The sequence below is a fragment of the Oncorhynchus clarkii genome, chromosome 16, assembly GCF_045791955.1.
Source record: "Oncorhynchus clarkii lewisi isolate Uvic-CL-2024 chromosome 16, UVic_Ocla_1.0, whole genome shotgun sequence".
NCBI classification, from domain to species: domain Eukaryota; kingdom Metazoa; phylum Chordata; class Actinopteri; order Salmoniformes; family Salmonidae; genus Oncorhynchus; species Oncorhynchus clarkii.
Window position 1 is genome coordinate 35,064,935 of NC_092162.1, and position 26,352 is coordinate 35,091,286.

The 26,352-nt window shown below is 43.0% G+C and overlaps 1 pseudogene; it reads left to right on the top strand.

The window, feature by feature from the left end:
• Positions 1 to 8,307, top strand: part of LOC139367303 (serine/threonine-protein kinase mTOR-like) — a 36,543-nt pseudogene extending 28,236 nt beyond the window's left edge.
• Positions 8,308 to 26,352: the final 18,045 nt, after the last annotated feature.

The window sequence follows — 26,352 nt, forward strand, 5'->3', positions numbered from 1 at the left end:
GAGCAGCGCTCCATTTCGGCCTATTGTATCGGTTTATTTACAGGTCTATGCTATGCTTAAGATATCCTAATGTTGCTTGTTTCTCTAGGTAGGGCAGACAATTGACTACTTGTATTTCACATTTTTGCAATATCAGAGCTTTCATTATTGGGTTACACAAGCTTATGTTGCCCACCCCCCTTCGAGCCAGGCATTCTTCTGCACTGTTTGAGTTAAGGGGGTGTGTCACAATATCTATACATTTAACCACTTTTTCAGTAATATATTTTTACACAACCATGCATTTCATATATGGGAGACAGAGATATGGAAAAACATGGTTGTGTTTGTTATAGGGGTATCTCAACATTTTGGGGGCCTTGCCACTAGCCTATATTATGATAATTTACCGTTAGCATCAATTAGATTAGCCTGGCTAATTCTGCATTCAACAATGCTTAGGCACTGCCTTTCTGTTTGGCAAGACAACTACAAGTTGCCTAAAGCAGGATCAGACCCAGGCTACAAACCAGTCTTTTAGTTGGGAAAACTTTAGGGGGGTTATGTTGCGAAAGTTTTAAGCAATGGCCACTGAGCTTGTATTGTTTTTCTATCCCCAGGTGTCCATTTTGGTGGAGGAGCTACAATGGCGATCCAACTTGTGGCCACACTTCCTTTTACACAGCCTGTTTTTATCGAGTAACCATGAACTTACTAAGTAACGACTCCATTTTGTTGCTCCCTGGCTACAGACAGAAGCTAAAACAAGAAGCTCCCGTGCTGAGGTCTGTTCAATGCTGGTCCGACCAATCTGATTCCACGCTCCAAGACTGCTTCCATCACGTGGACTGGGATGTGTTTCGTATTGCGTCAAACAACAACATTGACGAATACGCTGGTTCGGTGAGCGAGTTCATTAGAACATGAGTTGAAGATGTCGTTCCCATAGCAATGATTAAAACATTCCCAAACCAGAAACCGTGGATTGATGGCAGCATTCGTGTGAAACTGAAAGCGCAAACCACTGCTTTTAATCAGGGCAAGGTGACCGGAAACATGACCGAATACAAACAGTGTAGCTATTCCCTCCGCAAGGCAATCAAACAAGCTAAGTGTCAGTATAAGACAAAGTAGAATCGTAGAATCGCAAAGGTATGTGGCAGGGTCTACAGTCAATCACGGATTACAAAAAGAAAACCAGCCCAGTCACGGACCAGGATGTCTTGCTCCCAGGCAGACTAAATACTACATTATTCATCATATGTATACGTATATACTGTACTCTATATCATCTACTGCATCTTTATGTAATACATGTATCACTAGCCACTTTAAACTATGCCACTTTGTTTAAATACTCATCTCATATGTTTATACTGTACTCAATACCATCTACTGCATCTTGCCTATGACGCTCTGTACCATCACTCATTCATATACAGTGCCTTGCGAAAGTATTCGGCCCCCTTGAACTTTGCGACCTTTTGCCACATTTCAGGCTTCAAACATAAAGATAGAAAACTGTATTTTTTTGTGAAGAATCAACAACAAGTGGGACACTATCATGAAGTGGAACGACATTTATTGGATATTTCAAACTTTTTTAACAAATCAAAAACTGAAAAATTGGGCGTGTATCTTTATGTACATGTTCTTTATCCCTTACACTTGTAAGGTAGTAGTTTTGGAATTGTTAGTTAGATTACTCGTTGGTTATTACTGCATTGTCGGAACTTGAAGCACAAGCATTTCGCTACACTCACATAAACATCTGCTAACCATGTGTATGTGACAAATAACATTTGATTTGATTTTTAACTCCTGCATGTCTTTAAATGGTGAAGTCATGAGAGATTGTCCATGACTGATAAGTGGCGGAGGAGTTTAATGTCCAAAGCGCTTTATTAAATGATGCCATGCTGACGTTTAATGTCAAGCATTTTACATTGACTTAGCTAAGTGCTTCTATTTTGGTTCACTGATATGTATATATTCAAAGATTGAGCAACTGAACTCAGAAGCATTGATTTAAAACAAAAAAGGTAAAGAAGAAGCCTCTGATAAGGTTTTTGATTAGCGCCAAATCTTTAGTTCTCAGTAATGACTCATTAAGCATTAAATCCCAGAACGTATTACCATGTATTACCATGTAAAGTTAACAGCTAAGGTAACATTTGCTTGTGCTTTTTGCTCAAGGCACTGGCTGTAAAGAGGAAGTGCTGCCCATTATTTTGTTATGTCATTGCCACAATGCTAATGCATTCTAAGTTAAAACTGGAGAATGTGCTTCATAGAGCTCACTAGTCCATTGTATTATGGTGTGTTAATGTGACTGTATGAATATTATATGAATAACATACTCCATGCCTTTTACTGACTTAAACATTATTGACGGGTGTCCTGTGATATAATAGGAATGGGGGTATTTGATTTAAGATCGTGATGATAATGTAAGCATTTTTCTGTGCCAATATATTGTGAAAAGATCTATTGGTAAGTGTCTTGTGCTCTGTAACATTGTCTGAATATATATTGCTATTCATGTTTGTAGACTTATGTTCTACTATGCATGTGCAGGATCATCAGGAGAACAGTGAAGCAATCCTACCTACAGAGGGCCCTCCAGCTCTGTCCATGTGAGGAGCACCTCTGCAGAAACTGTTCTAACAGTATAGCATTTTTAGAGCTGATGTGAGGAGGGATTCTAAAATGAATAGGTATGCAAGTTACACTAAAACCAGACGTGTTGGCCCATAGCTGATTGATAATTTCAACTCCATTCCTAATGATAGAGATCTAGGAACCCACAACAACATTTTGCCCTATGTAGACTAGCTTATCCCAACTAGCACATTTGGTTCCTTAGAAGTTGTGGTAATGTACCTTTTTGATTTCCCATTGGATCTGGAAACGAAGTCATATGTTTCCTGACCGTTTAAAAAAAGTGACATTTTACTGTTCTGAGAACAGAAGTGAAAATCCTACCTGTTCTGGGAGGGTACATTTTTAGGTTGCAGGAGTTGAGAACGTTTTACTATGGTTTCCTGAAAGCTTTCCTGGGAGGTTTAATTCACTTTCTGAGAATAGTTTTAATAACACTGCTAGCTTAGTTTGGGTGAACTGTTTTGAACTCCAAACACAGATAGGACACTTGGAAATTTCATTTCCTCAGGCATTAACCATGCAAACACTTTTTTTGTGGCACAGCGTCAGTGAGATCCAAAACTATGATCTTCTGTTCTCTATCCTTAGAATTAGTCCACTGTGTCACCAGGGTAGAGCTAGCATGCCATGTGTTTTTAACTCATACAAAGCTGTTTGTTTTAGTCTAGTCAAACAGACCCCATTTCAAAGGAAACAAGCACTCATGAAGATCAGGTGTGGCGTTTCTCTCTTTCTGTTTTATTCATTCATTCCCTGGTTCTCCCCTGAAGGTTGACTACTTATATATATAGTTATGCATTACAGAACAACAACAAGCAGCCGATTGATCTCTTCCCTGGTGTACCCACCCTTGTAATGTCACCCATTTACACATTGGGGCAGAGCCCTAGATTATCTGCTTGCGTTGTTCGATTCCTCTTCTGTGTTCTCTCTCTCCTTCTCATTGGGCACACCATGTAATTTCAACGTGGAATTTTGGGTAAAACTTGTTTGAGAGGTTGATCAATGCCTAGTTAAATATGAGATGTCAACCCTTATTCACCGACTCAAAAAAACAGCCAAAAGTTTGTTGAATTCCCAATGTATAATCACTGCTTTCAACCATCTAAAAGCACAACTAAATTCCAATGGAAAAACAATGTCGGATGTTTGCTTTACTTGTCCTCTAAATGTGTTATCAATGCACTTTCAACCATTTAAAAACAAAGTTCAAATGGGAATACAATGTCAGGTATTTTGTATTTATACAACAACTTAATGTGTTACCACTGTGCTTCATCTAATAGCACAACCAAATGACCTGGATTTCAGTTGAGATTACATTAAAAGTACTTAGTGCAAGTGATCAATGCGTTTCAATATTCTGAACAGATTATTATTGAAATTGTGAAGATCTTGACAATGCAACCAAATATCAACATTTAAAGTATATCTAATGCTTGGATATTTTCTTCTGAGTCACTGGCTTAATATTTAAATTGTATTTTTGGTTGAGTTGGATCCAACATATAATGTAACTTGTTAATAAGCTGTTTACTGTGTTGGAAAAGTTATATTGAATTGTGTTTGGTTGTCAACGCAACCAAATATCAACATTTGAAGGAGATGTAACTTTTGTGCTACTGACTTAGTCTGGTGGTAATTACAGTTTGACTACAAATTAATAATTGATATGTTGGATTCACGTCTCCATCTCCACCAATAATCAAAGTTAAAGCTGAGGACTAAATCAAATCTAACTTTAAATTCACTTAGCGGGGCTATGTCATAAACCCTCGTTTGATTTGATCCTATTCTTTAAATTTTCTTGGTTGCGTTGACAACCAAACATAATTCAATATCCAGTTTGTCTACAAATTAATAATTGATATGGTGGAGTCACGTCTCCATTGCAAACAAAAATCAAGGTTAAAGAATAGGACTCAAACACAATAGGACTCAAATCAAATCAAGCTTTAAAGTCACTTAGAGGGGCTATGTCATAAACCCTAAAAGTTCCAGAATGGGGTGAAAATGGCAGCCAATCCAAACCAGTCTAATTGGAATTAATTGCAGTAGTCATAATCCTCATTTTACTTATGAAGGAAAATAAAAGTAAGGCATGTGATATATCCGAAATGTTAAGATTGTCATCCTAAAATATTATATAATTATAAATACGGTTTATATGGGTTGTATACCAATTTTCTGTAATAATAGCCTGGAAACAGACCAAATCATGTCTCAATTTTAGTTTTCTTGGAAAACTGTGTGAGTGCTATTATAAGATACAACATCAGTACTTGTTGCATTTACAACTTGTCTAAGTCTTATCATCAACTGATTTCAGCCAGTGTATGGTTGTGGATTGACTGCATTGTTTCAATGGAATGTTGGCATATTGGCAGATAATTTGAACAATTTATGGAATCAATCCTCTAAAACTGTCTGGCTAGCTAGCTAACAAACCTACAGTGCAGATAATTTATTTTAATTCATTATTTTACACAAAATCTTATTACAGCACTGGCAATAATGGTTGACCAACTCCCTGACCAAAATGGCTGACCTTTATCCCATCATAACAGATTCATGTCCATTCTAATATTCTAATTCCTAATTTTACGGAATATTGATTTAATTCAGAGCTCTCTCAATAATCATTATCCCGATAACACATTGGTAGTAGTCAGAGACGAATACCAAAGCTGAGCGGGCATGTTTAAAACCCTGGAAGTTGAGACCAAAGAAATAGCTGTAGAAAGAGCAACTCTCCAGTAGGAGGTGCTGCCCAGCCTATAGTTTTTTCTGATAGTGGATATAATGTTGAAGATCTGTCGTTGTGTCAAAGGTACAAATCAACATGTTTAATAAAAGGTTTGTCTATGTTGACAATTGATTACAATGATGACATACTCATGTTATTGAAATTCCACCCTCAAGACAACAGTAAATGACTTTTTTCAAATCCAACGTGTTTTTCACTTTGATTCCATGCCACAATATGTTGTTGACAAATGACGTTGAAACAATGTTGATTCAACCAGTTTGTACCCAGTGCGTTTTCTCTCTGCAAAGATTGTTAGTGAGAAGCAGAGTTTTCAGGCCGCATCTCCATTTAAGTGTTTTGTATTTTTTCAGCATCTCTGTCTGTTGAGCGGCCGTGAGTCAATAGCTAAAATTAAATGGGCTCCATCGATCGGGGAGATTTGGCTGTTTACTGTGTGTGAAGATGGCCAAGCATCTAGTCAGTCAATGATGACGAATGATAGTCATTGGGAGACAATGCCTCCTAAACGATGGAAGGTGAAGTGCCTGACCATGGAAGCCAGAGGACAAGCGTAATCAAGGAAATACAATTTTGATTCATCCCTGCACTTGTATGCTGGTTAAATCAAAAAGTGGGCTGGCTAATATGGTCATCGTCCAACGATCTGTTCTCTTAACAACTCTCACTTCACAGTTGCTGTCTTTCGGGCTCCTATCCCTTCTACTTGCCACTTTCAAGTGGTTAACTGTGAAGACAGAGGGTTCGTATTGGCACATTGGAGAGTTCAGTATCTGGCCATGGAATGGAGTGTTTAAAGCAGGGCCAGCAGACAGTAGCAGCCTGTCTTTGTGCACTGGTGTAGAAGCCTGTATCGGTTAACTTGACAGCAGTTTAGCCATGTGGAGAGCTGCTCCCTAAGGAGGTTAGTCTGGTGTTGCTCCCTTTACCCTGGTTGCTAATGGGAGTTGGAGGGAAGTTAGACGTGAGGGGAGTTCTCATTTCCTTTGTCCTAGCTACTTCTATATTTCTGGCATTTGCCTTGGTCTTTGAATATTTTGGTTTGTTATAAGTTGGTACTAAGTGATCTAGAGTGAGATGAGGGCAGATTTCAGGTTTGTTTTCTTTCTACATCCAGTAAATGGCTGTGAACCTTAGGTGGACCTAACCCATTGACTCTCAGCCGTCCTCAATTTGTCTCCATTGACCAGACCACCGCTGTCTCCGCCATTACATCTCCTGTTAATATTTGCCATTAAAATCAGCTGAACGGCGATTAACCGTGGGGCCTATAAAAGACATCGGGGTGTGAGATGGTGTCTGCATGTCATCAGTCAGATACAGTGGTGAAATCAGCAGCTTCTCCCCTGGGAATACATTTTTCTACATCTCAAAAATGAGGTTTTGTGAGGCAGAGGATGGAAGGAGTGGGGGAATTGGGCGAAGGAGAGTGGTCTGATGGTGGATGCTGTGAGAGAAGGGTGGGAAAAAAGATTGTGAGAGAATGATGTTGAAATAATTCAATAATCTTTAAAGTTTTCGAGAGTGGCACTACAGCTACAATAGTGATTTTGTGTCTTTGTATTCCTCAAAAGTATTGTTTTGAGAATAAGTGGTTACTACAATATAACAAAATAGGTATTGCCATGCAATGCAACACTCTGCAATCAAATGATTGGATGGCCTTTACAGTGCTTGATATAACTATGTTAGCTACAAGACTACTTGTTTTAATCATTTTAACTCCCTCTCTCTCCCGTTTGCCAACTAACTGCAACACCTAGCTACTATAGCTCCATGGCCACTAAGGACAGGAGGCAAGGAGACAAGGAAGGAAGCCAATGTTGAATTAGTGTGACTCCTCCAATGGCAGTGACTCAATAATTCAACTGTGAAGAGTCTGAATCATGCTTTGATGGTTTTCTGTTGCTCTAGCTACTCATCTATGAAATGCCCTATCCATTCAAACAACAAGCAGAGCTCTTCAACTCCAGTCCTGGAGGGCTAGAACATTTCAGTTTTTTAATAATCTCCTTCTAATTAGAGACAGATTCAGACCTGGGACACCAGGTGAGTGCAGTTACCTAGCAGGTTTTAGAGACAGATAGCAGGTAGAAAGAAAAAGCTGTGTTTCGGCCCCCTAGGACTGGAGTTGAAGGGCTCAGTATAGTACAGTCAGATCTGAGCCAGAGCTCTATTCTTATCATAGTCCTGGTGTAGTGATATATTCTAATACCCCCGCTGGTGCACTGACCCCTGCCTGCGTCTCATAGCATAACCGTGTTCTGCAATGACAGAGGTGTTGGGAGACAAGACACTCGCTCTATCCTCTGCTATCATTGTTTTTTGTTACATGGTTACACCACATACAGTACCGGTCAACAGTTTGGACACGTCTACTCATTCAACAGTTTGGACACATCTACTCATTCAACAGTTTTTATAAATGTTTTACTATTTTCGACATTGCAGAATAATAGAGAAGACATCAAAACTATGGAATAACACATATGAAATCATAGACTGTTGGAAAAGCATTCCAGGTGAAGCTGGTTGAGATAATGCCAAGAGTGTGCAAAGCTGTCAAGGCAACGAGTGGCTACTTTTAAGTGTCTCAAATATAAAATATATTTTGATTTGTTTAACACTTTTTTTGGTTACTGCATTGTTCTGTATGTGTTAGTTCATCGTTTTCATGTCTTCACTATTATTCTACAATGTATAAAATAGTCAAATTAAAGAAAAAACCTTGAATGAGTAGGTGTGTCCAAACTTTTGACTGGTACTGTATATTAACTGTATATTTGTAGGCTCTCATCCTTCTCTCTTATTCAAAGCTTCTCTCCATTTTTCAGCTGTGTACGGAAGTCTTTTCTCTTGTCGTTCTCCTCTCTTTTTGTCCTCAGGGTCAATTGTGAACGTTGTCAGGAAAAAGGCAGCCAGATGAATTCATGCTGCTGTAGAGGAGATGCCAGTCACTAGAGTATAGATGTTATCTGTGACGTTTGAGGTTCATTGATGGGTTACTACCTCAGCTGTATGCCCTCAGTTTAGTACGAGTGGATATGGACAAGAGTATGTCTAGGCCTTGATATAACGCCAGGCGCGCAAGCAAAGCTAAATTCTAAAAGTGGACTTTTGTCCAGGACAATAGGGTTGTGAAACCATTATAGCCCTGCTGCCATACAGTTACCACATTATCCAGGCTCACAGACATTCTAATTTCTAGTCTTTTTCTATCTGTTCCTTTGCCTCATTGTTCATCTATCCAGGCAGGGACACAAAAGGAACAATTGGTCAGTGAGTTACGAACCGTAGAGAGGTGAGAGAAGGAGCAGGGCAGACAAAGACAGGCCACTGAGTGGGATGACACTACCATGCAGGTCAGCCACTCTCACACGAGCAGCAGTCCCTTCGATTCACCTCACCTCCATTCTCCGACCCTCTCCATCTTTTTGCCATTCTTCTCCTCCTCGTCTTCTGTAGTCTCTCTTTCTCAACTTGCTTTCCTCCGTTTCTTGGCGTGCTCTTATAGAGTGTGACACTCCACCAAAGCAAAACAGTGGGTTGGCACAGTAAGTCACAGCAGGACACAGACAAACACAAAACAGCACAGAGGGGTAAACAAGGTTATTTATAGAGGCTCGTGTTCCGTGAGGATCTGAAAACACACTGCACTGCATAGAGGGGGAAAGAGACAGCAAAAAAAGTGGCATGATGGTAGCTGTCTGTTGTGGTACAAGTAGTGAGAGACAGAGAAGTGTGTCTGGTAAGGTGGCTTTCACAGTGTGACACCAAAGACTCTTAATGGTTTGTTAATACAGAATGAAGTTGCAGAATGCTGTCACATTATGTCGGTGTTTCTGGTGGGATGTGAACTCTGGTCTCCCTCTTGGAAATCCAATGTCTTAACCATTACACCAAATGTCCTCTTTGGTTGAGGACTTCATGCAGGGTTACCTCATCAGAACAGCATGATTCCAAATCACCTACACTACACATGCATACTGGAGCTGTGCCTGTGTGATCTGCATCAGTCCTTCAGCAATGATGTTCACGATTAATTTTCTTCTGTACGTGTTGTGTTTGTGACAATCAGCACTTCTGTTCAAAGAAATGTGGTTATGGGTGTTAATGTGTTTGTTTCTCCATTACCTAAGTTTGGTCGTGTGCCTCAGCTCCTATCTACATTTGGCTGCACTGCACTTGCCCCAAAGCAGAGATTCTCTTGCTGTTTAGGTACTGCCTTTCAAAGCTGTGTATATGCAAGTGTGTGTGTCTGGGTGTAGACTACGTGTGTGTGTGTGTGTGTGTGTGTGTGTGTGTGTGTGTGTGTGTGTGTGTGTGTGTGTGTGTGTGTGTGTGTGTGTGTGTGTGTGTGTGTGTGTGTGTGTGTGTGTGTGTGTGTGTGTGTGTGTGTGTGTGTGTGAAACGTGTGAAGTGTGTGTGTCTATGTGTGATTGAGAGTGTGAAGCGTGTGTTTGCATGGCCATCATTTGAATGGCCTGTCAGACACTTTCACAATTGAAATAATTGGTTGATCATTGACTAGATTTCACAGTGTGACTGATTGTGTATAGCTCCGTGATTAAACATGAGAATTCTGTATCTTTCCGATACCGTACCCTTTAGATATCATTGTCACAGAAGCTCTAAAGCCACGTTTTAACTCAACAATTGTCTCAACCATTTTGCACTCCCCACCCCAAGAAATACACTATATTTCAAAACACAATGTATTAAGTGCTTTCTGTGAAAGGCATTACACAATGATAGTGTATACAGTAGACTTCACAGTTCATTCAGCTTTAGTATTCTGATCATAGAGCTCTGATCACGGAATTGCGAACGAGTCATGCGTTTAAATGTCCACAGTGTGTCCGGATTCCCTTTTGCATGCTACATTCAAATGCCAGTATGCATTCTACAAACGGTGGAATAGGCTAAATATGATAACATCTGATGGCAGTAGCTAACTAGCCAGCTAACCTCTGTAGCTCACCAGCAAGTTAGCAAGCAATGCTAAAGGGATTGCAAATGGGTTAGCATAACTCTAGCCAAACTAAAAATAATTTTCCTAAATATTATCTAGCTGACTAGCATTTATGAGTCCAGAAAACACATTCCTGAATTCCTGAACATATTTCCTCCAATGTTATAATAAAAGGTGCCTCTCGACCCAAAACACAAGTTTTCTGGAGACTTGTGGGAGTAGTGCTGATGATGTCGCCCACTGTATGCGGTTTTGGTAGCCTGATTTTCGTCCAAACTGAGGGGAAATCCACACACAATGCATCGCTGACCACCTCCTCAATTGCTCAGCCAGATCTGAACACAATCAGACCACAAAGCAACTTTGTGCGTCTAAGAGTGTCTTTTCTATCACATTTTTTTGTCATTTTACCCCCTTTTCATGATATCCAATTGGTAGTTATGATCTTGTCTCATCTCTGCAACTCCCCAACGGGCTCGGGAGAGGCGAAGGTTGAGTCACCCGGAAGCCAGCCGCACCAATGTGTCAGAGGAAACACCTCAACTGACAACCAAAGTCTGCTTGGTTGATGAATTCATTGTCAGCACTGCAGCCAAAACATGTGATGTCACGACTTCGGCCGAAGTCGGTTCCTCCCCTTGTTTGGGCGGCGCTCGGCGTTGCCGGTTTACTAGCCATCGCCGATCCACTTTTCATTTTCCATTTGTTTTGTCTTTGAGTGTTTGTGTCTGGGCAAGTGTAGTGTTTTACCTTGCACAATTCATTATTCTGAGTAAAGTTACGTTGCTCCCAGTTGCTCTGACTGCATACACCAGCTACACCCACCATTATGACAAGTGATTTGATTTCCCTGACCACAAATTAAAATAAATAAAATGTTCAAATTGGGCTTCTCTCACAGCCATACATCACAGCCAACATATTTCATTACACAGCCACAGGCACCCAGCAGTGACACCCCTCTATTGGAAGACATCATGGGAGCATGACGAGAATGACTCAATAATGCTGTTGCTGCTGGCCCCACAATAACCTGCTTGCCCCAGTGATCAATGTACAGCACAACAGCACACCCCTGCACAACTATTTACAGCCACAGAGGAAACACTGATACACTGCTGCCTCCTGGTCGGCTCACCGATATTCTGGCTGTAAGATACACACAGACACACCAATACACGAAAATGTAAATAATGTTTAATAGTAGCTCATTCCATTCTTTCACATTAATAGATATTACGGCTTTAAGATAAACACATATACATACATACATACATACAAGCGTAACATGCTGATTCCATTCTATCTCAGTCAAAACTGAACACACACTAACCTGTCGTATGACTTATTTCTGTAGATTTCAAAGCAAATGGCAGTCTGTCTCTGTTAGAGAGCATCATGGAGCCATGTTTGATTGTTGTCTGGTAAAGACTGAGTGCTCAATCACCCAGAATTCCCCTCAGCACCACCCTCCCCACAATAGAGCCAGAAGCTTTCTGGAGTAGAGAACCTAGACACAGTTGTCTGGTATCAAAATCCTTTGACACAGTAACAATGGGAGGTCAACTGATCTGCTGGTTCATCCTTGTGGGTATTTGGTTGTCACCAAGTTTACAATTGACACAATGCGTCTCAGAGTAAATGTGCTGAGTTAGGACCAGGTGTCCCCTGTCCATTCATGATAATCTAAAGCATAACTGATCCTAGATCAGCATTCCTAATCTGAGAAACTTTACTAATACAGGCCCTGACTAGTTTGAGAGCTCACCACCTGCTTGCAGAGTGAGGTCACAAGGTATGAACTAGACATAACTGATCCTAGATCAGCATTCCTAATCGGAGACACTATTAATACAGGCCCTGACTAGTTTGAGAGCTCACCACCTGCTTGCAGAGTGAGGTTACAGGGTATGAACTAGACACAGTTATCTGTGCCGGTTAAATCTTTTCAAAGCATTTAAACACACAAAAAAATACACTATAAATAGTCTGATTAGAAGTACTCCCGGCCCCACTGAAATATCGACCTATCAGGAACATTGAAAATAGCAAGGCTGTTAATTCTCAACAAATATTTATTGTAAGAGACAAGACCCGGTGAATTGTAAGAAACCAGAGTACAGTAAACTTGAGTATAGTACATACAGGAATGTAGAGTAGTTTAGTATAGTATAGTTCAGTACTGTACTGAACTTTAAAAATATATATATATTTCACCTTTATTTAACCAGGTAGAACACGTTCCACTGCAAAGCAGTGTGATAGAAACAACAACACAGGGATAAACAAACATAAAGTCAACAACACAATGGAAAAATCTGTACACGGGGTGTGCAAATGAAGTAAATAGGTCATAGTGGCGAATTGATTACAATTTAGCAATTTACACTGGAGTGATAGATGTGCATATGAGGATGTGCAAGTAGAGATACTGGTGTGCAAAAGAGCAGAAAAACAAAAACAAATATGGGGATGAGGTAGGTAGTTGGATGGGCTATTTACAGATGGGCTGTGTACAGCTGCAGTGATCCGTAGGCTGCTCTGACAGCTGATGCTTAAAGTTAGTGAGGGAGACATAGGTCTCCAACTTCAGTGATTTTTGCAGATTGTTCCAGTCACTGGCAGAGAACTGGAAGGAAAGGCGGCCAAATGAGGTGTTGGCTTTGGGGATGACCAGTGAAATATACCTGCTGGAGCGCGTGCTGTGGGCTAGTGTTGCTAAGGTGACCAGTGAGCTGAGATAAGGTGGAGCTTTATCTAGCAATGACCTGGAGCCAGTGGGTTTGGCGACAAATATGTAGTGAGGACCAGCCAACAAGAGCATACAGGTCGCAGTGCTGGGTAGTATATGGGGCTTCGGTGACAAAACGGATGGCACTGTGGAAGACTACATCCAATTTGCTGAGTAGAGTGTTGGAGGCTATTTTGTAAATTACATCGCTGAAGTCAAGGATAGGTAGGAAAGTCAGTTTTACGAGGGTATGTTTTCAGTGTAAGAGGCTTTGCTGCGAAATAGAGTTTACAGAGAGTTTACAGTCTAGCCAGACACCTAGGTATGTATAGTTGTCCACATGTTCTAAGTCAGAACCGTCCAGAGCAATGATTCTATTTGGGCAGGCGGGTGCGGGCAGCGATCAGTTGAAGAGCATGCATTTGGTTTTACTAGCATTTAAGAGCAGTTGGAGGCCACGGAAGGAGTGTTGTATGGCATTGAAGCTCGTTTTGAGGTTTGTTAACACAGTGTCCAAAGAAGGGCCAGATGTGTACAGAATGGTGTCGTCTGCGTAGAGGTGTATCAAAGAATCACCAACAGCAAAGTGAAGACGACTGCACAGTACTGTCTCTTATCGATGGCGGTTATGATATTGTTTAGGACCTTGAGTGTGGCTGAGGTGCACACGTAACCAGCTGAGAAACCGGATTGTATAGCGGAGAAGTTACGGTGGGATTCGAAATGGTCTGTAATCTGTTTGTTCACTTGTTTTTTGAAGACTTTAGAGAGAGATGCAGCGTAAGATAGATATAGGTCTGTAGCAGTTTGGGTCCAGAGTGTCTCCCCCTTTGAATAGGGGGACGACCGCGACCGCTTTTCAATCTGTGGGAATCTCTGACGATACGAAAGAGAGGTTGAACAGACTTGTAATAGGGGTTGCAACAATGGCGGAGGATCATTTTGTGGACGAGAGGGTCCAGATTGTCTAGCCCAGCTGATTTGTAGGGATCCAAATTTTGCAGCTCTATCAGAAAATCAGCTGTCTGGATTTGGGTGAAGGAGAAGCGGGGGGGGGGGCTTGGGCCAGTTGCTGCGGGGGGCACAGAGCTGTTGGTTGGGCTGGGGTAGCCAGGTGGAAAGCATGGCCAGTCGTAGAGAAATACTTATTGAAATTCTAGTTCCTTGCCTCAGTGCAGTGGGCAGCTGGGAGGAGGTGCTGTTATTCTCCATGGACTTTACAGTGTCCCAAAACTTTTTGGAATTAGTGCTGCAGGATGCAAATTTCTGTTTGAAAAAGCTAGCCTTTGCTTTCCTAACTGACTGTGTATATTGGTCCCTGACTTGCCTGAAAAGTTACATATCGCGAGAACTATTCGAAGCTAGTGCAGCACGCCACAGGATGTTTTTGTGCTGGTCAAGGGCAGTCAAGTCTGGAGGGAACCAAGGGCTATATCTGTTCTTAGATCAACATATTTTGAAAGGTACATGCTTATTTAAGATGGTGAGGAAAGCACATTTAAAGAACAACCAGGCATCCTCTACTGACGGGATGAGGTCAATATCCTTCCAGGATACCAGGGCCAGGTCGATTAGAAAGGCCTGCTTGCAGAAGTGTTTTAGGGAGCGTTTGACAGTGATGAGGGGTGGTCGTTCGACCACGGATGCAGGCAATGAGGCAGTGATCACTGAGATCCTGTTTGAAAACAGTAGAGGTGTATTTAGAGAGCAAGTTGGTCAGGATGATATCTATGAGGGTGCCCATGTTTATGGATTTGGGGTTGTACCTGGTAGGTTCCTTGATAATTTGTGTGAGATTGAGGGCATCTAGCTTAGATTGTAGGACGGCCGGGGTGTTAAGCATATCCCAGTTTAGGTCACCTAACAGTACGAACCCTGACGATAGATGGGGGGCAATCAATTCACATAAGGTGTCCAGGGCACAGCTGGGCGCTGGGGGGGTCTATAACAAGCGGCAACAGTGAGGACTGGCCACCCCTCATAGCCTGGTTCCTCTCTAGGTTTCATCCTAGGTTTTGGCCTTTCTAGAGAGTTTTTCCTAGCCACTGTGCTTCTACACCTGCATTGCTTGCTGTTTGGGTTTTTTGGCTGGGTTTCTGTACAGCACTTTGAGATATCAGCTGATGTAAGAAGGGCTATATAAATTAATTTGATTTGATTTTTGGGTAATAGGTATGCTTTGTTAGTCTTGAATCCAGACAAAATCCAGAAACGTGATTGTTTCACCCTCTACGCTCTATAACCAATCAATTGTATTCTAAATAACTTTTAAAGTTTAGAAATTGTGTGTTTGTGTGATGGTAAAACATGGCATGTTTTCAATTTCCTGAAAATGTTCTGTTTTGAGACAATAAAAAACATCACTATTTCTATACCTACACTCAAAGCCTAAAGAGAGGTTACAGTTTTATATCAGCAGGCGATATCATAGCCTAAAGAGAGGTTACAGTTTTATATCAGCAGGCGATATCATAGCCTAAAGAGAGGTTACAGTTTCATATCAACAGGCGATATCATAGCCTAAAGAGAGGTTACAGTTTTATATCAACAGGCGATATCATAGCCTAAAGAGAGGTTACAGTTTTATATCAACAGGCGATATCATAGCCTAAAGAGAGCTTACAGTTTTATATCAACAGGCGATATCATAGCCTAAAGAGAGGTTACAGTTTTATATCAACAGGCGATATCATAGCCTAAAGAGAGCTTACAGTTTTATATCAACAGGCGATATCATAGCCTAAAGAGAGGTTACAGTTTTATATCAACAGGTGATATCATAGCCTAAAGAGAGGTTACAGTTTTATATCAACAGGTGACATCAAATATGTTTTTGGAGAGGCATGGAAAATAGGGTCTCTAAATATCTCCCCATGAAATGTTAATGTTGTGTTGTTTGCTACCTGTGGTTTGGGAAGGATACGGATGAGTTGTTATCTGACAGGGAGGCAGCAGTGGTTGAAGTTGCAGAGACAAGCAAGCTGCTACCAGGCTTCACAGTCACTTTACCTACTGATAGTTTGACAACTGAGCACCATCTTCTTCCTGCAGCTTTGACAAATAGTACTTTGGTTCCCTTCTCTGAAATGAGATGGCAATAGATTGGTACCGTTCACACAAGGCTGCAGTGTTGCAAAAACATTTTCAAGGGAAGTTGCTAGAGGCAGGTCGATTTGTTGCTAAAAGTTGCTAAATGACATTGTGATATCATTGCGTAATAATGTAAAACTGCGTCATTACGTAGAATACACAATAACATTACTCAAATTGACTGGCCATCTCTGCAAAAAATATGATTTGACATTTGTTAGTTTAGATTTGTTTGTTTATCACATTTTTATTTGTAAAAGTAATATAAACAACACATTTTATATGCGTGTATTGTGACTGAGTGTGTGCCAGAAAAAAATTGTTTTTGTGTCATTTAGAGGGAAAATGCATGTATTTTAGTGTTTTAATCACCTTTCAAAAGTTGATAAAAGTTCCAAATACATTTTTAAAAGTAGCCACATTTGTTGCTAGGTGCTGTCTGAAAAGAAAGTTGCCAGGGTAGTCTGAAAAGTTGCTAAATCTAGCAACAAAATTGCTAAATTGGCATCACTGGTTCCTGGCCAGAGCTGCAAGATTAATTGGAAAGCGCTAATAGCATTGAGAGACTCCCTAGTTCTTTCAAACGGATCTCAGCCTGCATTCCAATGTATTTGGACCTTAGCCCCTATGCGGTTTGCTCCTTTTTTATCTGTGCGTGCGTGCGTGCGCAAGTGCTTTTGTGTGTGTGCATGTGAGCACCTGTGTGTGTAAAATCTGTCAGCAGTTTCAATCTATCAAGTCATAACTTTGTATACCATAGAGTATACCATATGCGTACGGATGGAAACCTACAATCTAGAAATTCAGTATGATTTGTTACTATAGATACAGTTGATGTAGATAAACTCAATATACAAAAGTATGTGGACACCCACATGAGTGGATTCGGCTATTTCAGCCACACCTGTTGCTGACAGGTGTATAAAATCGATGACACACAGCCATGCAATCTCCATAGACAAACATTGGCAGTAGAATGGCCCTAATGAAGAGCGCAGTCACTTTCAACGTGGCACTGTCATAGGATGACAGTCAGTTTGTCAAATGTCTGCCCTGCTAGAGATACCCCGGTCAACTGTAAGTGCTGTTATTGTGAAGTGGAAACATTCAGGAGCAACATCGGCTCAGCCGCAACATGGTAGGCCAAACAAGCTCACAGAATGGGACCTCCGAGTGCTGAAGCGCGTAGCAAGTAAAAATTGTCTGTCCTTGTTTGCAACACTCACTACCGAGTTCCAAACTGCCTTTGGAAGCAACGTCAGCATAATAACTGTTCATCGGGAACGTCAAGAAATGGGTTTCCATGGCCGAGCAGCCACACACAAACCTAAGATCACCATGCACAATGCCAAGCTTCGGCTGGAGTGGTGTAAAGCCGCCATTGGACTCTGGAGTAGTGGAAACACGTTCTCTGGAATGATGAATCACGCTTTACCATCTGCAGTCCGACAGACTAATTTGGCTTTGGCAGATGCCAGGAGAACGCTACCTGCCCCAATGCATAGTGCCAACTGTAAAGTTTGGTGGAGAAGTAATAATGGTCTGTGGCTGTTTTTCATGGTTCTGGAAGGGAAATCTGAACGCTATAGCATACAATGACATTCTAGACGATTCTGTGCTTCCAACTTTGTGCCAACCGTTTGGGAAAGGCCCTTTCCTGTTTCAGCATGACAATGCCCCTGTGCACAAAACTAAGTCCATACAGAAATGTGACCGACCACCTTGATTCGGTCTTACGTTGTAAAATTTGAAATTGTGTTTTTTACGAAAAAGCAGACACAGAGCTACAAAATGGTATATCATACACTGCATTTGAGGAACAATGCTTTCTGCTTTGAAATTTGATCAACTTGTAAACTCACTTTAGAGAAAATCCCCTTTGAATGTTTTGATATGTAGTGAAGAGCTCCTCTTTGTCTATACCCATTCAGCATTGTTCACACCCTCTTAAGCTTTAGCCCCACCCATCTCGTTTCGCTCTCAGAGCGCACACTTGACGCTCTGGACGATTTATTTACCTCTGGATAACATGAAAACAGCCTAACCAGCTCTGCTGGCAACAATTTCATTATGCTTTTTTGCAGACGTTTACTGACACTGGCCATATTCAACGGGTGTTGTACACGTAACGTTAGCTAACGAGCCAGCCAGGTAACGTTAGCTAGTTTAACAACAATGAACCAAGTGTCAACAATGCCACAGTGCTGGGAGCTAACTAACCAGGTTCAATGTTTGCTAGCTAACATTAGGCTCTAACTAGAAAAGCAAACAGCTCTGGGAAACAAATAATAACGTCAGCTAGGGAGCCAGCCAACTGTTAGCTAGCTAAACAACAATGAACAAAGTGCCTACACTCCCTAACATTAGACTCAAACTAATGTTAGCTAGCTAGCTAATAGTACACTTTAGATTGAAATGAAACCACTTTCTGTCAAAATTGGAAGCGTGTATCTGACAATGTAGCTAGCTATCTTACCTGTATACATCATCATGCATGATGGACGCGTCTCCCTTTCAGGAATGCCATACCACGGTTGCCCTTAATTTGAAGATGTAACCTGGAAACAGGTTTTTTTTTTCTCTTTAGCTTTCATACTCTAATTCCACTGATTTCAAAACTTGATCCTTAAAAAAGTGGAGCAACACTTAAGCAGCGCCACTACCAACACAGACTAACGAGCTCAAATAGACAGAAGCCTTCAATATGGCAGACCCATCTGAACTCCTCTCTCGGCATGTCTAGCCCACTCATTATCTCAGCCAATCGTGGATAGTGGGGAGGTTGCCAACTTTTTCTGTGGCTTAACCAACAAGGCCCATAAGTTAACAATTCTATTCGTATTTACAGATGACATACATGTTTGTTATTAAGACACATAAAAGTTCACATGTTCAAGAAGCCATTTCTGCCAAAAAAACACATTTTGTTTACGTTCAAACGGATTTCCTGTGAAGTCGTGTCTTGCGACATACCCCTAGTTTCCTGAATTGGGTCACATATTAGATGACCCTTACCCAGACACACTTGTGTAAATTAAATTGATGGGTCATGTGAAATAAATAACCCCCAGCCACATCCAGTGGTGGAAAAGTACACAATTGTCATACTTGAGTTAAAGTATAAATAATTTAAAATGCCTTATATGAAACCAGACGGCACAATTTGTTATTTTAAATTTGACGGATAGCAAGGGGCACACTCCAACATGTCACGTCTGCTCCCCCCCCCCCCCCCCCCCCCCCCCCCCCCCCCGCGCTTGAGGGCGCTAGGCTAGGCGCTAGGCTAGGCGCTAGGCTGCCCTGCAACACGCACTCCTATCATCCGTTATGCACACCTGCTTTCCCTCATCACGCACGTCCGCGATATTGGACTCACTCATCACCTGTTATTACCCCCCCTATATTTGTCAGTTCCCCAGCTCTGTTACTACTACTAGTTTGCTGACGCTATTCTTGTCTCATGCATGTGCCATATATTTATGTGGTGGACACTTGATACGGTCAAATTATATTGTTGTGGTATGTCACAAAATCATGTTACAATCACACATATCAATATTAATTTTATATATCAAATTCTGCTAAGTCTTGCTAAGTGGATGGGTCTCGACAAAAGGTGTAAACAGTACAGCCAAATGGCTACTCCCATATTAGCAATATCAGAAATAGATAGCGTCAATATAAATAAAATAATATACAGTATGTACAAGAACGATATCAGTGATAGACGAGGTAGTTATATACATACAATCAGGGGTAAAGTGGCTGAGCAGCAGGATAAAAAGAATTGTAGCAGCAGCGTATGACGTGTGTGTTAGGAGAGAGCCTGTTTCTGTCCTTCACTTTGGTGCAGGGCATGTGATGTCCATAGCCTCTTCGTCGCAAAACTCCCTGATCTTCTCAAAAAGATAAGTTTGTCTAGCTGTGTCCAGACCAGGTGGTGCTTGTACAGGCAGACCATCTATGGGAGGAAGGATGTCAGCGTTGGGCAGCAGCTGAGACCTGGTCTCGACTGAGTTTGAACGCTCCTTGGCGACAACAACACCAGGCTCCAGAGCACCGAAGCTATAAAACAGGGAATAACAACAACAACAAAAAATCAGAAGACATTTAGCCTGCAAAACTTCAATTCACCTCCTAGGTTTAGATAAGAAGAATAATAATTTTCAGCTGAAGTGCTTGTACTGCTAGATCTGTGGCAGCGGCCTAAAGTACGGAGTCAGGTGTTGTTGCCAGCCGTAGCTTTCCACCAGCACCGTCCCATCCTCCAGTCCCACCAGCTGTGGGATGTTGACCTCCCCCCATTCGGAGGCAAACTTAGTATGGCATATGATCAGGAAGTGAAGGTCCAGACTGTGGTGGAGCTTGTGCATGGTCCACCAGGCACAATACCAGAGCATAAACTTGTTCTTGTTTTGGCCACTGAAGTTATCACAATTCAAGTCCACGCGTGTTTCACAAACTCCGTAGTTGGTGAAGAAATAGTGCTGCCTTTGCTTGCTTGGGCCAGCTCTCTTTTTGATGGGAGGCATTAGACCATTCTCCTTGTATGACTGGTGGAGGAGAGTCAGGCTTGTTCTACTGATGCTGAAAGACAAATTACAGGTACAAATATTTTAGCATTATTATACAATAGATGCCAAATGGCATTCTGAGATAAGATCACTACACACAGTTCATACACAATGTTAGCTAGCAATACAAACCGATTGTCATAGCTAGCTAAATTTGAGAAAACATCACTAACGTTACAAACACACTTCATACACATAAGTTAATGTTAGCTAGCCATCTAACCTCAGCTGACGTTAGCTAGCTAACAGCAAGCTTGAACTTGTGGTCTTTTGTTTAGACATTTGATGTTAGGTAGCTAAAAAACGAACTAAAATCCTTATCCATAAAGTAACGTTACTAGCAATACAAACCGATTGTCATAGCTAACTAAAGTTAACCAAATAGTTTCAATGTTAGCTAGCTAGCAAGCCAGCCATCGAACTCCAGCTGGCTAGCTAACAGCAAGCTTTAACTTGCAATGAAAACAATTTTGTGACAAAATTAGAAATGTATAATATCTGAAACTGGAGCTAGATTCTTACCCGTATACATGGATGAAAGCTTCATGGCAGATGGCAACCCCTTTTATAAGACGTCCTGTGTCATTTCTGTTTAGTTTGCACAACTTGTTTGGCCCGTTGGGTTCCACTGATTTCAAAACTCGGGTCAACTTCTTTCGTGACAACAACACTGTTGATCACCAAGTCTGAGAGAGTCAACATCATCCTCCAGAAAGTAGTCCATCAGAACTTTTCCCCACAGACCTTTGTCGATTGCGCCTGATAAATTCAGGGCAGCAATGTTATTTAGAGCAATAGCAACACATTTGCAGTTATCCATGGCTAACATTATATCTTTATAAAAAACTGCACTAGAAAGGTTTATCTACACATCGCGAGCAGCTCATTTTATCAACACAAGATGCTACACCACAGACCAATCTGAAACTCATCTCTCGGAATGTCCAGCCCACTCATTATCTCAGCCAATCATGGCTAGCGGTAAGGTTCCCTACTTTTTCTTTGGCTAAACCAACTAGCCTCGTAATTTAACAACTTTATTAATATTTACAGATGGCATAAAAGTCTGTTATTAAGGCACATGAAAGTTCGAGAAGGCATTTCTGCCCAAAAAAATGCATTTTACGTTCAAACGGCTCTCATGCGACGTACAACTAGTTTCCTGAATCGGGTCACAAACGCCCCTGGAGGCAGCAGTTCGACACCTATTCTGCCACTGGCTCTCTGCTGTTGTTCTGCTAAGCACAACTTTACATTCTAGTGTAGGTGAACACAGGCAGGGTGTGGTAGGTGCGACCATGGCTGTTGTGGAACGGGTAGGGGTTGTAACTTCCATCTGGGCAGGTGTCTGGGAGCCTTGCACTGGGTGCACACCGAGCAGGAGGAAACATAAACCCTCACGTCCTTGGCCAAGGTGAACCACCAGTACTTCCCACTAAGGCAACGCACCATCCAACCGGTGCCAGGGTGACCAGAGGAGGGTGACGTGTGGGCCCAATATATCAACCGGTCACGGACAGCAGAAAGTACAGGCGCCCAGCCCAGCTGGACACTGGGGGGAGTAGCCTCTGTGCACAATGACCGCTCGATGTCCGTGTCCAGCTCCCACAACACCGGTGCCACCAGGCAAGAGGCTGGAAGTATGGGAGTATGATCCATGGACCGCTCCTCTGTGTCATACATCCGGGACAATGCATCTGCCTTAGCGTTCTGGGAAGCTGGTCTGTAGGATAGAGTGAAAACAAAACGTGTAAAAAACATGGCCCACCTTGCCTGGCGAGGGTTCAGTCTCCTCGCTGCCCGGATATACTCCAGATTGCGGTGGTCAGTCCAGATGAGAAAAGGGTGTTTAGCCCCCTCTAGCCAATGTCTCCACACCTTTAGAGCCTTGACAACAGCCAAAAGCTCTCGGTCCCCCACATCATAGTTTCGCTCCGCCGGACTGAGCTTCTTCGAAAAGAAAGCACAGGGGCAGAGCTTTGGTGATGTGCCCGAGCGCTGAGAGAGCATGGCTCCTATCCCAGCCTCGGATGAGTCCACCTCCACTATGAACGCCAAAGAGGGATCCGGATGGGCCAGCATGGGAGCCGAGGTAAACAGAGTCTTCAGGTTACCAAAAGCCCTGTCCGCCTCAGCCGACTACTGCAGCCGCACCGGTCCCCTTTCAGCAGTGAGGTAATGGGAGCTGCTATCTGACCAAAACCCCAGATAAATCTCCGGTAGTAGTTGGCAAACTCTAGAAACCGCTGCACTTCCTTTACCGTGGTGGGAGTCGGCCAATTACGCACAGCTGAAATATGGTCACTCTCCAGCTCCACCCCTGAAGTGGAAATGCGGTACCCTAGGAAGGAGATGGACTGTTGGAAGAACATTTCTCAGCCTTGACGTACGTGCAGGTCATGCTCCAACAGTCGACCAAGCACCCTGCGCACCAGGGACACATGCTCGGCGCATGACTCGATAGCATTGGCGATGAGAGACAGTGGGTAGCTAGCTATACCTCACTGTGATCTGATTGATCCCTCGATAGTCAATACACGGGCGCAGACACCCCATCCTTCTGCTTCACAAAAAATAATATTGAGGAGGCAGGTGAAGTGGAGGGCCGAATGTATCCCTGCCCCAAGGATTCGGAGACGTATGTTTCCATAGCCGCCGTGACTTCTGGGAAGTGCTGCGTCTACCAGGAGATTTATCGCACAATCCCCCCGTCGATGGGGTGGTAATTTAGTCGCCCTCTTCTTACAGAAGGCGAGAGCCAAATCAACATATTCTGAGGGGATGCGCACGGTGGAGACCTGGTCTGGACTTTCCACCGTAGTCGCACCGATGGAAACCCCTACACACCTCCCTGAGCACTCTCGTGACCACCCCTTGAGAGCCCTCTGTTGCCATGAAATAGTGGGGTTATGACAGGCCAACCAGGGTAGAACCAGCACCAGGGGAAACAGAGGAGAATCAATAAGACAGAGACTGATTCTCTCCTTGTGACCCTCCTGCGTAACCATGTCAAGTGGAGTGGTGGCCTTCCTAATCAGCCCTGACCCTAATGGTTGACTATCTATGGTGTGCACAGGGAAGGGCATATCCACAGGAACAAGGGGGATCCCTAAACTATGAGCAAATGAACGGTCAATAAAACCCTGTGCCTGAATCTACTAGCGCCTTATACTGGGAATGCGGGGAAAACTCAGGAAATGAAATAAACACATACATGTGAGCAACAGGGGTCTCTGGATGAGCCTGGTGCCGACTCACCTGGGGTGACACGATAGTGCCCTGCCTGCTGCCTCAACTCCCTCAGGAACCTCCCCAGCACCGACCAGCAGTGTGCCCTCTGCTGCCACAGGTGGTGCAGGGAATGGCCCCTCCTCAGGTCGCCCTAAGTGCAGCACCCCCCAACTCCATGGGCATCGGAGCAGAGGTGCTGGGGGATGGAACTGACAGGTCCCGATTTGGATGTCCGCGGGCAGTCAGCAGGTTGTCCAGCCGGATGGACATGTCACCCAGCTGGTCCAATGTGAGGGTGGTGTCCCGACAGGCGTCCTCACGCAGACTGCACCTGTAGTGATCGATCAGGGCCCTGTCGTTCCATCCCATGCTGGCGGCCAGGGTCCGGGAGTCCAAGGTGAAATCCTGCGCCCTCCTCGTCCCCTTCCTCAGGTGGAACAGACGTTCACCCAACTCTGAATAATGAACCTACGACGCGTGTCCCTCACTCCATACGGCGTTGACCCACTCCAGGGCTTTGCCTGTGAGGCAGGAGACGAAGGCGGACACACTCTCACGTCCCGAAGGAGCCGGGTGGACGGTCGCCAGGTAGAGCTCCAGCTGGAGTAGGAACCCCTGGCATCCGGCAGCCGTCCCATCATACTCCCTCGGGAGCGCAAGTCAAATCCCGCTGGGACCGGGTGAAGGAGGGGTGGACAGTGGGGCCTGTTGTAGTGGGGCTGGTGGAGGCGCTGAAAAACCTCCTCCTCTCTCCCAACGATCCATAGTCTGCAGCACGCGATCCATGGCGGTGCCCAGACGTTGCAACATGGTTGCGTGTTGCTGAACGCGCTCCTCCACTGCAACTGGGAGGGCGTCTGCTCCTTCGGGTGAGTGATTCTGTAATGTGGTCCTGTGTGTAGCTGGTGTAGAGAGTCAGGCGCAGGACAGCAGAAATGAGTAATCACCGTACTTTACTCAAAATACAAGGCAAATATACGAGCCCACAAAATAATGAGCCCAAAAAATAACAAACAAACATGGGGAACAGAGGGTTAAATAATAAACAGGTAATTAGGTGAGTGAAACCAGGTGTGTAAGACTAAGACAAAACTAATGGAAAATGAAAAGTGGATCGGCGGTGGCTAGAAGGCCGGTGACGTCGACCGCCGAACGCCACCTGAACAAGGAGAGGGACAGACTTCGGGGGAAGTAGTGACAGGATGCAATGATTGCAATATAAATGTATACATACATGTTAGTCAATGATTGCATCCGCACTGCTCGCGAGTGTCTGCGTAGCCAGGCGCTAAAACAGAACTTGGTTCTATTCGTGACGCTTAACTCGCTGCAAGTCCTGACTCTCCCATCTTCTCATTGGTTTTTAGGAGCATATACCCACGGTTATACCCACGGGTGATTGAAATATGAACTGAAGTCCACACGGTAGTGGTAATGCACCTTAAATTTTATTGCCAACCGCCATATAAAGTCCAAAAAAGAAGAAGCCTGAAGGAAGAGAGATTAATAGAAACAAATTTGTACCCTTTGTTCTGTGGATTAATTGTCGGAGTAGATTTCAGGTGAAATAACAATCCAATGTTTATATCCCAGGCCAAATTAGCTAGCAACAGCAAGCTAGCTTGCTAAATTGCCATACATGTTTAATGCATTTCGACCTGTCCCCAAATGAATATAGTTGGTTCAGAGTTGGTTTTGATATTTCAACCTGCGTGCCCTGATAGCATCTGGTGTGGGGAGACAAAATCAACATGCATGCGATGGTGCACGTGCGGTCTGTTCAGCATGTTAGTGTAACAGGGTTATATTGGTGATTGCCCTTGCCACTTCATTGTTAAGCCAATGGGTTTTTGGTTTTTAGTTTTGTCTTGCCTTCACCTACTCAACATGGCATCTTATTGGCTGGTTTGTGTGGCTTGCTTACAAGGGAGGATGTTTCAGTTAGAATCGTCCCAGTGAACAATCACCAAACCAGCGGTAAGTTGTTGGTTGTTAAGCACTGTACATCAAAAGTGATTTTTATACTCCCAAGTGATGATTTGAATATACAATTTATATAAATTTGTTTGTAAATGTTATTAGAACATCACACATAAGATGCAGCACTTTTTGTTTATATTTGTTGCAGAGAATTCCAGCAAATTCTAGCTAGCAACTTACTGTGTCTGGTGGGGGGGGGGGGGGGGTGGTTCATATATTTTGTACAGTGCGTGAGTGCAGAGTTGGATGGTGAGCCGTGCATTGCATGACGTGCAATTTTGTGCTGTTTCTATCAGGTCATTGTTAAAAATATTATATTTTATATTGTAATTGCTGTATTATTTTGGTAAATACGTTGCCCAGT